At 41.3% G+C, this 15,841-nt stretch overlaps 1 non-coding gene and 1 pseudogene across 1 annotated transcript; one reads left to right on the top strand and one right to left on the bottom strand.

Annotated features, from left to right (window-relative positions):
• The first annotated feature begins 2,169 nt into the window (after positions 1-2,169).
• LOC135005799 (U1 spliceosomal RNA) lies at positions 2,170-2,332 on the top strand. Its single transcript, XR_010206323.1, has one exon. It is a non-coding gene; the product is annotated as a U1 spliceosomal RNA (small nuclear RNA).
• Positions 2,333-5,428: 3,096 nt separating this feature from the next.
• Positions 5,429-5,607, bottom strand: LOC135005989 (U1 spliceosomal RNA; annotated as a pseudogene).
• Between the last annotated feature and the right edge of the window lie 10,234 nt (positions 5,608-15,841).

The raw sequence follows: 15,841 nt of genomic DNA, 5'->3' as shown, positions 1-15,841 counted from the left end.
GAAAATGAAGAGCTGTTTAATCACTCAATTGGATTTTTCTGCCAGCATTTTTCTTTTTCTCTGCAACCCACTGCTAAATTGTGCTTCCTAGCTGTTTTTTTATAAAATCACTTAATGAAATCTAACTCTGATTACATCAGAGAAGGCCAGGTACCCTACACCATAAGAGGGGGTTTGCAATTTTGACTTGTCTACTTAAATATTACCAAAATCTGATCACAAGGTCAATTACGTCCCTGGATGGGATTGAACCACCAACCTTTTGATTAATAGCTGAACACACTAACCGATTGCGCCACAGAGACACTTTGCGAAAAGTACATACTGACAAAGACTAATAAGCATTCATCTAGAACGTTTCCTAGAAAAACTTTAAAAAGTCAATAATCTGGAGAGTTTTTGTAAGATGTTTCTTCCAGCAACCAATGAAGAAACACATTGGTACTTTCGCATGATGAGTGAGTGCTTCAGGATCTCTTGCACTTACATGTGCAGCAGAGTACTGCAATGGAAGCATGCTGGGCCCATAACCCAGAGGTAGGCAGATTGAAACTATCCTCTGCTATATGCATTTTTTTTGTTAATTAAAGTAATCCAAAACTGGGATTGATATTTTTGCTCTTTTATTTTTACTTAAAGTACAATAACTTTTACCATTTTAATTTGTTTTAATAGTATATTGACAGTATTGTTTTCTTTCAAAAATCCAATTAATTTTCTTTACCCTATTATTAAAATGGTAATTGACAAAAACAAACTACATTGTCACCAGAAGAGCAATACAAAATGTACAAGTGATATATTAAAATCATCGTTCCAGCTTGAATTTCAATGATGCATTGGGGCAACGATTTTGTGAGAAACATCTTCACCCTTAAATAAAGATTTTCTTAATTCCTTACCTGTGTGCTAATTAGATATCACCTTGTTTTCACATTAAACAGACTTCCACATGAGAAAGCAGCAAGGATGCAGTGGCGTTAATGTTTCCTGGTGTCAACCTGTATTATTTCTGTAGATATTGAAATGAGGATGCATCTTGCTGCCTTTCCAATGAAGCAAGTTTAATTTAGTAATAGGTGAAAAACCATCCCTACAAAGGTGTTAATCAGAGACTTGGCTTTGTGGACACTTTTCAGAGAACAAATTTGTTAGCATAAAAATAAAGCCAGAAAATGAAGAGCTGTTTAATCACTCAATTGGATTTTTTTGCCAGCATATTTCTTTTTCTCTGCAACCCACTGCTAAATTGTGCTTCCTAGCTGTTTTTATAAAATCACTGAATCAAATCTAACTCTGATTACATCAGAGAAGGCCTGGTACCCTACACCATAAGAGGGGGTTTGAAATTTTGACTTGTCTACATAAAGATCACCAAAATCTGATAACAAGGTCAATTACGTCCCTGGGTGGGATTGAACCACCAACCTTTTGGTTAATAGCCTTACACACTAACTGATTGCGCCACAGCGACACTTTGCAAAAGCATATACTGAAAAAGGCTAATAAGCATTCATCTAGAACGTTTCCTAGAAACATTTTAAAAAGTCAATAATGTGGAGAGTTTTTGTAAGATGTTTCTTCCATCAACCAATGAAGAAACACATTGGTACTTTCCCATGATGAGTGAGTGCTTCAGGATCTCTTGCACATACATGTGCAGCAGAGTACTGTAATGGAAGCATGCTGGGTCCATAACCCAGAGGTAGGCAGATTGAAACTATCCTCTGCTATATGCATTTTTTTTGTTAATTAAAGTAATCCAAAACTGGGATTGACATTTTTGCTCTTTTATTTTTACTTAAAGTACAATAACTTTTACCATTTTAATTTGTTTTAATAGTATATTGACAGTATTGTTTTCTTTCAAAAATTCACTTAATTTTCTTTTCTGTGTGCTAATTAGATATCACCTTGTTTTCACATTAAATAGACTACCACATGAGAAAGCAGCAAGGATGCAGTGGCGTTAATGTTTCCTGGTGGTAGTGGGGGACTGTGTTTGTGCTTTCCTCTGGTCAGCTCTGGTAAAAGTCAGATTTCTTTGTCTCAGATCTTCCTCTAGCCTTGTTCTTCTTTCGAGAGTTCCCTTGTGCTGCCTCAGTTGGATCTCCTTCACTTGACAGGGGCGTACCCGAGCAGCGACCCTCCCCAGCACTAGCCCAACTCCTACTTACCTGCCAGGTGAGATACTATGATCATGAAGGTGCTTCTCCCAGGGCAAGGCTCACCCATTGCACTCTGGGTGTGCTGCTCCTGCGATTTCCCCAAATGTGGGAAACTTGACTGCATAATTTGTGTTTCCCCTGGTCGGCTCTCGTATAATTCAGATCTCTTTGTCTCAGGTCTCTCTCCAGCCTAGTTTGCTGTCTGTTTCCACTTCTCTTTTCTTAAACCGCTCCCTTCTATGCCCTTGCGCACCTTAATTAAATCTAACTCTGATTACGTCAGAGAAGGCCAGGTACCCTACACCATAAGAGGGGGTTTGAAATTTTGACTTGTCTACTTAAAGATCACCAAAATCTGATCACAAGGTCAATTACATCACTGGGTGGTGTCAGTATGTACTTTTGCAAAGTGTAGCTGTGGCGCAATCAGTTAGTGTGTAAGGCTATTAACCAAAAGGTTGGTTATTCAATCCCACCCAGGGACTTAATTGACCTTGTTATCAGATTTTGGTGATCTTTAAGTAGACAAGTCAAAATTTCAAACCCCCTGTTATGGTGTAGGGTACCTGGCCTTCTCTGATGTAATCAGAGTTAGATTTGATTCAGTGATTTTATAAAAACAGCTAGGAAGCACAATTTGGCAGTGGGTTGCAGAGAAAAAGAAATATGCTGGCAGAAAAATCCAATTGAGTGATTAAACAGCTCTTCATTTTCTGGCTTTATTTTTATGCTAACTAATTTGTTCTCTGAAAAGTGTCCACAAAGCCAAGTATCTGATTAACATATTTGTAGGGATGGTTTTTCACCTATTACTAAATTAAACTTGCTTCATTGGAAAGGCAGCAAGATGCATCCTCATTTCAATATCTACTGAAATAATACAGGTTGACACCAGGAAACATTAACGCCACTGCATCCTTGCTGCTTTCTCATGTGGAAGTCTGTTTAATGTGAAAACAAGGTGATATCTAATTAGCACACAGGTAAGGAATTAAGAAAATCTTTATTTAAGGGTGAAGATGTTTCTCACAAAATCGTTGCCCCAATGCATCATTGAAATTCAAGCTGGAAAGATGATTTTAATATATCACTTGTACATTTTGTATTGCTCTTATGGTGACAATGTAGTTTGTTTTTGTCAATTACCATTTTAATAATAGGGTAAAGAAAATTAAGTGGATTTTTGAAAGAAAACAATACTGTCAATATACTATTAAAACAAATTAAAATGGTAAAAGTTATTGTACTTTAAGTAAAAATAAAAGCTAAAATATCAATCCCAGTTTTGGATTACTTTAATGAACAAAAAAAAAATTCATATAGCAAAGGATAGTTTCAATCTGCCTACCTCTGGGTTATGGGCCCAGCATGCTTCCATTGCAGTACTCTGCTGCACATGTAAGTGCAAGAGATCCTGAAGCACTCACTCATCATGCGAAAGTACCAATGTGTTTCTTCATTGGTTGCTGGAAGAAACATCTTACAAAAACTCTCCAGATTATTGACTTTTTAAAGTTTTTCTAGGAAACGTTCTAGATGAATGCTTATTAGCCTTTGTCAGTATGTACTTTCGCAAAGTGTCGCTATGGCGCAATCAGTTAGTGTGTATGGCTATTAACCTAAAGGTTGGTGATTCAATCCCACCCAGGGACGTAATTGACCTTGTTATCAGATTTTGGTGATCTTTAAGTAGACAAGTCAAAATTTCAAACCCCCTCTTATGGTGTAGGGTACCCGGCCTTCTCTGATGTAATCAGAGTTAGATTTGATTAAGTGATTTTATAAAAAACAGCTAGGAAGCACAATTTAGCAGTGGGTTGCAGAGAAAAAAAATTATGCTGGCAGAAAAGTCCAATTGAGTGATTAAACAGCTCTTCATTTTCTGATTTTATGTTTATGCTAACAAATTTGCTCTCTGAAAAGTGTCCACAAAGCCAAGTCTCTGATTAACACCTTTAGTAGGAATGGTTTTTCACCTATTACTGAATTAAACTTGCTTCATTGGAAAGGCAGCAAGATGCATCCTCATTTCAATGTCTACTGAAATAATACAGGTTGACACCAGGAAACATAAACGTCACTGCATCCTTGCTGCTTCCTCAAGGGGAAGTCTGTTTAATGTGAAAACAAGGTGATATCTAATCAGCACACAGGTAAGGAATTAAGAAAATCTTTCTTTATGGGTGAAGATGTTTCTCACAAAATTGTTGCACCAAGGCATCATTGAAATTAAAGCTGGAAAGATGATTTTAATATATCACTTGTATATTTTGTACTGCTCTTCTGGTGACAATGTAGTTTGTTTTTGTCAATTACCATTTTAATAATAGGGTAAAGAAAATTAAGTGGATTTTTGAAAGAAAACAATACTGTCAATATACTATTAAAACAAATTAAAATGGTAAAAGTTATTGTACTTTAAGTAAAAATAAAAGAGCAAAAATATCAATCCCAGTTTTGGATTACTTTAATTAACAAAAAACAATGCATATAGCAGAGGATAGTTTCAATCTGCCTACCTCTGGGTTATGGACCCAGCATGCTTCCATTACAGTACTCTGCTGCACATGTAAGTGCAAGAGATCCTGAAGCACTCACTCATCATGGGAAAGTACCAATGTGTTTCTTCATTGGTTGATGGAAGAAACATCTTACAAAAACTCTCCAGATTATTGACTTTTTAAAGTTTTTCTAGGAAACGTTCTAGATGAATGCTTATTAGCCTTTGTCAGTATGTACTTTCGCAAAGTGTCTCTGAGGCACAAACAGTTAGCGTGTTCAGTTGTTAACCAAAAGGTTGGTGGTTCAATCCCACCTAGGGACGTAATTGACCTTGTTATCAGATTTTGGTGATCTTTAAGTAGACAAGTAAAAATTTCAAACCACCTCTTATGGTGTAGGGAACCTGGCCTTCTCTGATGTAATCAGAGTTAGATTTGATTAAGTGATTTTATAAAAAAAACAGCCACAAAGCACAATTTAGCAGTGGGTTGCAGAGAAAAAGAAATATGCTGGCAGAAAAATCCAATTGAGTGATTAAACAGCTCTTCATTTTCTGGCTTTATTTTTATGCTAACAAATTTGTGCTCTGAAAAGTGTCCACAAAGCCAAGTATCTGATTATCACCTTTGTAGGGATGGTTTTTCACCTATTATTAAATTAAACTTGCTTCATTGGAAAGGCAGCAAGTGATGTCATCCAAGCAGTGGGTCAAGGTTGGCTTCAAACCTCGTCTGCTTATGAAAAGAGAAAAGGGGTATGCAGGGCATGGCGGCCTTTTGCGGTGCTTGGATGACCCCTAGTTCGCATTAAATAATGCAGTCGAGTTTCCCACATTTGGGGAAATCACAGGGGTCAGCATACCCAGAATGCAATGAATGAACCGCACCCTGGGAGAACAGTCTTCATGACCATGGTATCTCCTATGCAAAATAAGTATGATTTGGGATAGGGCTGGGGAGGGCCGCTGCTCAGGCACATCTCTGTCAAGTAAAGGAGATTCAACTGAGGCAGCACAAGGGAACTCTCATCTGGGGACAACAACTGCAGGGAGAACACATATTTTCAGATGAACATGGGAGGGCAGAAGGCTGCCTAATACTGAAGCACCCCCAAACAACAAACCAAATGCAACAACTAGTGCAAGCATTCCTGGGGGAAGGCCTGCAGCAGATGGATTTGCATATGGCGATGTCATCCAAGCAGTGGGTCAAAGTTGGCTTCAACCCTCGTCTGCATATGAAAAGAGAAAAGGGGCGTGCAGGGCATGGCGGCCTTTTGCGGCACTTGGATGACCCCTAGTTCGCATTAAACACCTCCACCCTCCGTCGGTGTGGGGCTCATGTTGGCTATGCCCCAGCCCCTGAAGGATTCAAGCTGATTTCTTGCAGCAGCTGGGCACTGTAACAGCTCCAGAGCTGCTCTGTAATGCAAGTAAAAGGGTGTGGGCCCTGCAGCACTACCTGTAGTTCGCATTGTGCGAGACCCCTAGTTCGCATTAAACACCCCCACCCTCCTTCGGTGTGGGGCTCATGTTGGCCATGCCCCAGCCCCTGAAGCATTCACGCTGATTTCTTGCAGCAGCTGGGCACTGTAACAGCTCAAGAGCTGCTCTGTAAGGCAAGTAAAAGGGTGTGGGCCCTGCAGCACTACCTGTAGTTTGCATTGTGCATTGGAAGGCACAAAGTAAGCAGACGGGAGGAGAAGTCAGGATAGTGCACAAGGGTATAGACGGGAGGGGCTCAAGAAAAAAGAAGTGGAAACAGACAGCAAACTAGGCTTCCAATGCACAATGCAAACTACAGGTAGTGCTGCAGGGCCCACACCCTTTTACTTGCCTTACAGAGCAGCTCTGGAGCTGTTTAATCACTCAATTGGATTTTTCTGCAAGCATAATTTTTCTCTTACGTCCTAGAGGATGCTGGGGACTCCGTAAGGACCATGGGGGATAGACGGGCTCCGCAGGAGACATGGGCACTTTAAGAAAGACTTTAGATCTGGGTGTGCACTGGCTCCTCCCTCTATGCCCCTCCTCCAGACCTCAGTTTACTACTGTGCCCAGAGGAGACTGGGTGCTTTTCAGGGAGCTCTCCTGAGTTTCCTGACAGAAAGTATATTTGTTAGATTTTTTTATTTTCAGGGAGCCTGCTGGCAACAGACTCCCTGCATCGAGGGGCGGAGGGGAGAGATGCACACCTACTTCTGTGAGTTGATAGGCTCTGCTTCTTAGGCTACTGTACAGCATTAGCTCCAGAGGGATCGGTACGCAGGTCTCACCCTCGCCGTCCGTCCCAGAGCCGCGCCGCCGTCCCCCTCGCAGAGCCGGAAGATAGAAGCCGGGTGAGTATGAGAAGAAAAGAAGACTTCAGAGGCGGCGGAAGACTTCATGATCTTCACTGAGGTAACGCACAGCAGTAAAGCTGTGCTCCATTGCTCCCATACACCTCACACACGGCAGTCAGTGTAAGGGTGAAGGGCGCAGGGGGGACGCCCTGGGCAGCAATATAGACCTCTCTTTGGCAAAATAAATATATATGCAGCTAGGCACTGTATATATATATAAGAGCCCCCGCCATTTTTTTACTATATTTGAGCGGGACAGAAGCCCGTCGCTGAGGGGGTGGGGCTTCTCCCTCAGCACTCACCAGCGCCATTTTCTCCACAGCACCGCTGAGGGGAAGCTCCATGGACTCTCCCCTGCTTATACCACGGTAGAAAGAGGGTCTTAAAGAAGAGAGGGCACATAATTAGGCGCATATATATATGGAAATACAGCGCTACTGGGTAAACATAAAATGATTGTGTTTTTTTCCTGGGTCATATAGCGCTGGGGTGTGTGCTGGCATACTTTCTCTCTCTGTCTCTCCAAAGGGCCTTGTTGGGGAACTGTCCTCAGATAAGAGGATTCCCTGAGTGTATGGTGTGTCGGTACACGTGTGTCGACATGTCTGAGGTAGAAGGCTCTCCTAGAGAGGAGCAGGAGCAAATTAATGTGGTGTCTCCATCGACAACGCCGACACCTGACTGGATGGATATGTGGAATGTTTTAAGTGCTAATGTAAACTTATTACACAAGAGATTAGACAAAGCTGAAGCTAGGGAACAGTCAGGGAGTCAACCCATGCCTGTCCCTATGTCGCAGGGACCTTCGGGGTCTCAAAAGCTCCCACTATCCCAAATAGTTGACACAGATACCGACACGGATTCTGACTCCAGTGTCGACTACGATGATGCAAAGTTACAACCAAAATTGGCTAAATGTATTCGATATATGATTATTGCAATAAAAGATGTTTTGCACATCACAGAGTCCCCTGTCCCTGACACGAGGGTACACATGTATAAGGGAAAGAAACCTGAGATAACCTTTCCCCCCTCACATGAGTTGAACGAATTATGTGAAAAAGCTTGGGAATCTCCAGACAAAAAGCTGCAGATTCCCAAAAGGATTCTTATGGCGTATCCTTTCCCGCCAATGGACAGGATACGGTGGGAATCCTCCCCTAGGGTGGATAAAGCATTGACACGCTTATCCAAAAAGGTAGCGCTGCCATCCCAGGATACGGCTACCATCAGGGACCCTGCTGACCGCAAGCAGGAGGTTACCCTAAAGTCCATTTACACACATTCTGGTACCTTACTCAGACCGGCAATTGCGTCGGCCGAGGTTGTAGCGCGGTGGCAGCATGGACAGATACCTTATCAGCAGAGATTGAGACCCTAGATAAGGATGCTATGTTATTGACCATAGGGCATATAAAAGATGCTGTCCTATATATGAGAGATGCTCAAAGTGACATTAGTCTACTGGGTTCTAGAATAAACGCTATGTCGATTTCTGCTAGACGAGTCCTATGGACCCGGCAATGGACAGGTGATGCCGACTCAAAAAGGCATATGGAGGTTTTACCTTACAGGGGTGAGGAATTGTTTGGGGAAGGTCTCTCGGACCTTGTCTCCACAGCTACAGCTGGTAAATCAAATTTTTTGCCTTATATTCCCTCACAGCCTAAGAAAGCACCACATTATCAAATGCAGTCCTTTCGATCACAGAGAAACAAGAAAGTACGAGGTGCGTCCTTTCTTGCCAGAGGTAAGGGCAGAGGGAAGAAGCTGCACAACACAGCAAGTTCCCAGGAACAGAAGTCCTCCCCGGCCTCTACAAAATCCACCGCATGACGCTGGGGCTCCGCTAAAGGAGTCCGCCCAGTTGGGGGCACGTCTTCGAGTTTTCAGCCACATCTGGGTTCATTCGCAGGTGGATCCCTAGGCAATAGAAATTGTTTCTCAGGGTTACAAGCTGAAATTCGAAGAGGTGCCTCCTCGCCGGTTTTTCAAATCGGCCCTACCATCTTCTCCCCAGGAAAGGGAGATAGTGTTAAATGCAATTCACAAATTGTATCTTCAACAGGTGGTGGTCAAGGTTCCCCTGCTTCAACAAGGAAAGGGAAATTATTCGACCCTGTTTGTAGTCCCAAAACCGGACGGTTTGGTCAGACCCATATTAAATTTAAAATCCCTGAACCTATACTTGAAAAGGTTCAAGTTCAAGATGGAATCGCTAAGAGCGGTCATCGCCAGCCTAGAAGGGGGGGATTTTATGATATCTCTGGACATAAAGGATGCATACCTTCATGTACTCATTTATCCACCTCATCAGGCGTACCTAAGATTTGCGGTACAGTATTGTCATTACCAATTTCAGACGTTGCCGTTTGGTCTCTCCAGAATTTTCTCCGAGAATTTTCACCAAGGTAATGACAGAAATTATGGTGCTCCTGCGAAAGCAAGGTGTCACAATTATCCCGTACTTGAACGATCTCCTCATAAAAGCGAGATCAAGAGAGCAGTTGCTGAACAGCGTATAACTTTCATTGAAGGTGTTACAGCAAAACGGCTGGATTCTCAATATCCCGAAGTCGCAGTTGGTTCCTACGACTCGTCTGACTTTGCTTGGGCATTATTCTGGATACGGACCAGAAAAGGGTTTATCTTCCGATAGAAAAGGCCCAGGAACTCATGACTCTGGTCAGGAACCTATTGAAACCAAAACAGGTGTCAGTGCATCACTGCACTCGAGTCCTGGGAATGATGGTGGCATCATACGAGGCCATTCCCTTCGGCAGGTTCCATGCGAGGATCTTGCAATGGGACCTACTGGACAAGTGGTCCGGGTCACATCTACAGATTCATCAGTTGATCACCCTGTCCCCCAGGGCCAGGGTATCTCTCCTGTGGTGGCTGCAGAGTGCTCACCTTCTAGAGGGCCGCAGGTTCGGCATTCAGGACTGGATCCTGGTGACCACGAACGCGAGCCTCCGAGGTTGGGGAGCAGCCACACAGGGAAGAAATTTCCAAGGTCTTTGGTCAAGTCAGGAGACTTGTCTTCACATCAACATCCTGGAGCTAAGGGCCATATACAACGCCCTATGTCAAGCGGAGACCTTACTTCGCGACCAACCAGTTCTGATCCAGTCAGACAACGTCACCGCAGTAGTTCATGTAAACCGCCAAGGCGGCACAAGGAGCAGAGTGGCGATGGCGGAAGCCACCAGAATTCTTCGCTGGGTGGAGAATCATGTAAGCGCACTGTCAGCAGTGTTCATTCCGGGAGTGGACAACTGGGAAGCAGACTTCCTCAGCAGACACGACCTACATCCAGGAGAGTGGGGACTCCATCAGGAAGTCTTCGCACAGATTGCAAGTCGGTGGGGACTGTTCCAGATAGACATGATGGCGTCCCGCCTCAACAAAAAGCTACAGAGGTATTGCACCAGGTCAAGAGACCCTCAGGCAGTAGCTGTTTAAACAGCTCTTCATTTTCTGATTTTATGTTTATGCTAACAAATTTGCTCTCTGAAAAGTGTCCACAAAGCCAAGTCTCTGATTAACACCTTTGTAGGAATGGTTTTTCACCTATTACTGAATTAAACTTGCTTCATTGGAAAGGCAGCAAGATGCATCCTCATTTCAATGTCTACTGAAATAATACAGGTTGACACCAGGAAACATTAACGCCACTGCATCCTTGCTGCTTTCGCATGTGGAAGTCTGTTTAATGTGAAAACAAGGTGATATCTAATTAGCACACAGGTAAGGAATTAAGAAAATCTTTATTTAAGGGTGAAGGTGTTTCTCACAAAATCGTTGCCCCAATGCATCATTGAAATTCAAGCTGGAAAGATGATTTTAATATATCACTTGTACATTTTGTATTGCTCTTCTGGTGACAATGTAGTTTGTTTTTGTCAATTACCATTTTAATAATAGGGTAAAGAAAATTAAGTGGATTTTTGAAAGAAAACAATACTGTCAATATACTATTAAAACAAATTAAAATGGTAAAAGTTATTGTACTTTAAGTAAAAATAAAAGAGCAAAAATATCAATCCCAGTTTTGGATTACTTTAATTAACAAAAAAAAATGCATATAGCAGAGGATAGTTTCAATCTGCCTACCTCTGGGTTATGGGCCCAGCATGTTTCCATTGCAGTACTCTGCTGCACATGTAAGTGCAAGAGATCCTGAAGCACTCACTCATCATGGGAAAGTACCAATGTGTTTCTTCGTTGGTTGATGGAAGAAACATCTTACAAAAACTCTCCAGATTATTGACTTTTTAAAGTTTTTCTAGGAAACGTTCTAGATGAATGCTTATTAGCCTTTGTCAGTATGTATGTTTGTAAAGTGTCTCTGTGGCGCAATCGGTTAGTGTGTTTGGTTATTAATCAAAGGGTTGGTGGTTCAATCCCACCCAGCGATGTAATTGACCTTGTTATCAGATTTTGGTGATCTTTAAGTAGACAAGTCAAAATTTCAAACCCCCTTCTTATGGTGTAGGGTACCTGGCCTACTCTGATGTAATCAGAGTTAGATTTGAATCAGTGATTTTATAAAAAAAACAGCTAGGAAGCACAATTTAGCAGTGGGTTGCAGAGAAAAAGAAATATGCTGGCAGAAAAATCCAATTGAGTGATTAAACAGCTCTTCATTTTCTGGCTTTATTTTTATGCTAACTAATTTGTTCTCTGAAAAGTGTCCACAAAGCCAAGTATCTGATTAACATATTTGTAGGGATGGTTTTTCACCTATTACTAAATTAAACTTGCTTCATTGGAAAGGCAGCAAGATGCATCCTCATTTCAATATCTACTGAAATAATACAGGTTGACACCAGGAAACATTAACGCCACTGCATCCTTGCTGCTTTCTCATGTGGAAGTCTGTTTAATGTGAAAACAAGGTGATATCTAATTAGCACACAGGTAAGGAATTAAGAAAATCTTTATTTAAGGGTGAAGATGTTTCTCACAAAATCGTTGCCCCAATGCATCATTGAAATTCAAGCTGGAAAGATGATTTTAATATATCACTTGTACATTTTGTATTGCTCTTCTGGTGACAATGTAGTTTGTTTTTGTCACTTACCATTTTAATAATCGGGTAAAGAAAATTAATTGGATTTTTGAAAGAAAACAACACTGTCAATATACTATTAAAACAAATTAAAATGGTAAAAGTTATTGTACTTTAAGTAAAAATAAAAGCTAAAATATCAATCCCAGTTTTGGATTACTTTAATGAACAAAAAAAATGCATATAGCAAAGGATAGTATCAATCTGCCTACCTCTGGGTTATGGGCCCAGCATGCTTCCATTGCAGTACTCTGCTGCACATGTAAGTGCAAGAGATCCTGAAGCACTCACTCATCATGGGAAAGTACCAATGTGTTTCTTCATTGGTTGCTGGAAGAAACATCTTACAAAAACTCTCCAGGTTATTGACTTTTTAAAGTTTTTCTAGGAAACGTTCTAGATGAATGCTTATTAGTCTTTGTCAGTATGTACTTTTTGCAAAGTTTCTCTGTGGCGCAATCGGTTAGTGTGTTCAGCTATTAATCAAAAGGTTGGTGGTTCAATCCCATCCAGGGACGTAATTGACCTTGTGATCAAATTTTGGTAATATTTAAGTAGACAAGTCATATAGCAGAGGATAGTTTCAATCTGCCTACCTCTGGGTTATGGACCCAGCATGCTTCCATTACAGTACTCTGCTGCACATGTAAGTGCAAGAGATCCTGAAGCACTCACTCATCATGGGAAAGTACCAATGTGTTTCTTCATTGGTTGATGGAAGAAACATCTTACAAAAACTCTCCAGATTATTGACTATTTAAAGTTTTTATAGGAAACGTTCTAGATGAATGCTTATTAGCCTTTGTCAGTATGTACTTTTGCAAAGTTTCGCTGTGGCGCAATCAGTTAGTGTATACGGCTATTAACCAAAAGGTTGGTGGTTCAATCCCACCCAGGGATGTAATTGAACTTATTATCAGATTTTGTTGATCTTTAAGTAGACAAGTCAAAATTTCGAAAACCCCTGCTATGGTGTAGGGTACCTGGCCTTCTCTGATGTAATCAGAGTTAGATTTGATTCATACTGTTAACTGGGTAGTATATCACAAGTTATACGGTGTGATTGGTGTGGCTGGTATGAATCTTGACCTTGGATTAACAAAAATCCTTTCCTCGTACTGTCCGTCTCCTCTGGGCACAGTTTCTCTAACTGAGGTATGGAGGAGGGGCATAGAGGGAGGAGCCAGTGCACACCCAGATCTAAAGTCTTTCTTAAAGTGCCCATGTCTGCTGCGGAGCCCGTCTATCCCCCATGGTCCTTACGGAGTCCCCATCATCCTCTACGGACTACGAGAAAAAAAAATTACCGGTAGGTTTAAAATGTTATTGTTTTCTCTGCAACCCACTGCTAAATTGTGCTTCCTAGCTGTTTTTTATAAAATCACTTAATTAAATCTAACTCTGATTACGTCAGAGAAGGCCAGGTACCCTACACCATAAGAGGGGGTTTGAAATTTTGACTTGTCTACTTAAAGATCACCAAAATCTGATGACAAGGTCAATTACATCCCTGGGTGGGATTGAACCACCAACCTTTTGGTTAATAGCCCATGTAAGTGCAAGAAATCCTGAAGCACTCACTCATCATGGGAAAGTACCAATGTGTTTCTTACAAAAATTCTCCAGATTATTGACTTTTTAAAGTTTTTCTAGGAAACGTTCTAGATGAATGATTATTAGCCTTTGTCAGTATTGACTTTTGTGGCAAAACTTGGTTTACCCTGCACCAGACTGGTTATAATTGAATGACTAAATCTCAAACAACCAACTAAACAGAAAAAATATATCAAGCCCAAGTGGGCAACTATTCTGACGTTGGAGGTGCTCCCAGGAATAGTGTACCAGATACAGAATGATTTGGTGGGTGTGGAAGAGCCCACATCTTACCAAATAGAAGAAATTCCTATATTTGGAGCACTCTTTTGATGATTAATGATGTGAAAAAGATGAAAACTGTCTATAATTAAAACTTAGCTTTTATTTATCCAATACTCAACTAAAATAAAATAACAGGGGTATATTAGACGTATCAATTACTTATTCCCCTTTTAAACAGTGGTAAAAATATGAATAATTCAAAAAAGAGCAAATATCATCATCTTAAAATTATTTGTATATTTTGCTCAACAATGGATGATAAGAAAAATGATAGTAATCTATCAAACTTATCCAATGAACAGCAGTAATCACAGAAATTAATGACAAAAAATGATAGTAATCTATCAAAAATATCCTGTGAGCAGCAGAGATGATATTGGTGATATAATTAATTACACCTTGCAGAAAAATACTGCTGTGTATGTGAGATCAGCTTCTCCCCATATTTCACAGAGTAAATCTGTGTTTTAACATCTCTTCCATGTTAAAGAGAAAATAATATCCATGTCTGTTAGAGAATACATAGTTACAATTGGGTTTTACTGCAACATTCTGTCTCCAAAATGATTCATTTGTATCTTGAATGAAAAACTGACACATTAGTGTTGTTTGTCAGGTATGTAACAAATGCAAATAAAGAAAAAACAAGATTATGCTGGCATGGATAGTAGAAAATTAGATAGTGACACTCTAGTCTGCTAGTCCCATCTGCTGTCTAACCTCATTCATGAGCGGAGGAAAGATGAGAGTAGGACCGTCGACTGTGTCACAGAAAAAAGATAGAACTGGCACACTGGCTAGAGACCCCAACGTGGTGTTAGATGGGCCCTGATGCTTATGAGCCTTGCAGGGTCCTAAATGCGCCACTTGGGTCTGAGCCAGAGTCCGAAAATGAAATAAAAAGGCCCACAGTAATAGACTAAATCACAATTGTGTTAATAACACTGCATCATTTAACAACATTTATTGTGCAATGAGATTGCACAAAACAGACCTGCTCCTAATAAAAAACATTGCTGTTGCTAGGTAACAATTGATATTATCTTAATAGGCACAAGTTAAAACAAAATCACAGGTGTTTATATCCCCAATAATTGCGCCTTGTTTATTGCCATGTTTTTGTATGCGTTGGTACTTGTTATTTTATCAAAATTACCTGCAGGTAACTGGTCAAGTGTGAGACTGTAACTCTGAGGGCAAAGGATAGTCGGCACTCCAGTTCACTGATCCCATCTGCTGTCTGACCTCATCATTGGAGCGGAGGACAGATGAGAGTGGGATCGTGGGTTGTGCCGTGGAAAGAAAGGCAGCGGACGGCAGCCTGAGAAGCCGTATGTGGTGTTAGGCGGACCCTGTTGCCACTTGCCTTGCAGGGTCCGGATGCGCCACCGGAGACCGGGTGTCTGTCCGTGAAAGTGAAAGTTGACAGGAAGAGAGAGAGTGTGTGGGGAGTGTCGGGTGAGTGAGTCTGACCCGTAGGTTATTGTACATTACCACTCGCGATCTCCCCGAACTCGATGGATCATTGCCGCTCAGCCGTTCTGAATGACTGCTGTTGGTCACGGCTCCTCCTGCAGTGAGGAGTCCGTGCGTGAGGCCGTTAGTTGGACGTACGTTTCACCACCTGGGCTTGCTCACCTGGCAGCCTATGGTGGTGTTCAGATGGTGCATTTAAAAAGGGGATCATCAACCAATCCCTTTCCTGAGTTCTTAATTGCCTAATTATGGCATAGGTTTGTTCAGCGCTTCCATCCACCTGGCTGTGCTTATTCTATTGAAGCTCCATAAGTAATAGTTAATATACGTAGACCACTAATTATGGCATAATTTTTGTTAAACAATTCTATCCACCAGGCAGTGCTTATTCTATTAAACCTCC

Source organism: Pseudophryne corroboree, unplaced genomic scaffold, assembly GCF_028390025.1.
Source record: "Pseudophryne corroboree isolate aPseCor3 unplaced genomic scaffold, aPseCor3.hap2 scaffold_207, whole genome shotgun sequence".
NCBI classification, from domain to species: domain Eukaryota; kingdom Metazoa; phylum Chordata; class Amphibia; order Anura; family Myobatrachidae; genus Pseudophryne; species Pseudophryne corroboree.
This window is presented reverse-complemented; position numbering and strand designations above follow the sequence as displayed.